Source organism: Frankliniella occidentalis, unplaced genomic scaffold (genome assembly GCF_000697945.3).
Source record: "Frankliniella occidentalis isolate FOCC.00 unplaced genomic scaffold, Focc_3.1 Scaffold480, whole genome shotgun sequence".
In the NCBI taxonomy this organism is placed as follows: domain Eukaryota; kingdom Metazoa; phylum Arthropoda; class Insecta; order Thysanoptera; family Thripidae; genus Frankliniella; species Frankliniella occidentalis.
The window spans coordinates 7343-7705 of NW_026267598.1; positions in this window are offsets into that span (position 1 = coordinate 7343).

Genomic DNA, 363 nt, shown 5'->3' on the forward strand with positions numbered 1-363 from the left:
GACGTCACCACAGGCGCAAATACCTGTTTTTCAAACTTTTTCTTGTGAACGCGTAACCGCTACCCCGCAGACATTACTGATTCTGAAAGGTCTCAGTGTGTCCTCGATTTTCATGCAATAAAAAGTTACGGCTACGTCAGCATTATTTTCTGTAACTGGCGAGTGACGTCGGGCGCACGTTTAGTAGGGTAAGTCGTATATCGCTTATTTTCGATTCTTGGGTTGTAATAGTGTTTTCCAGGCGCCATTTTGGATGAAAACTCCTTTAAACATGTTTTAAGTTTTGTCCTTTAACGTTTTCATAACCTTGCCTGTTATTCTGGCCTGCCATAAGAGGTGGTTTTGAAAATTTCAATTTTGGGC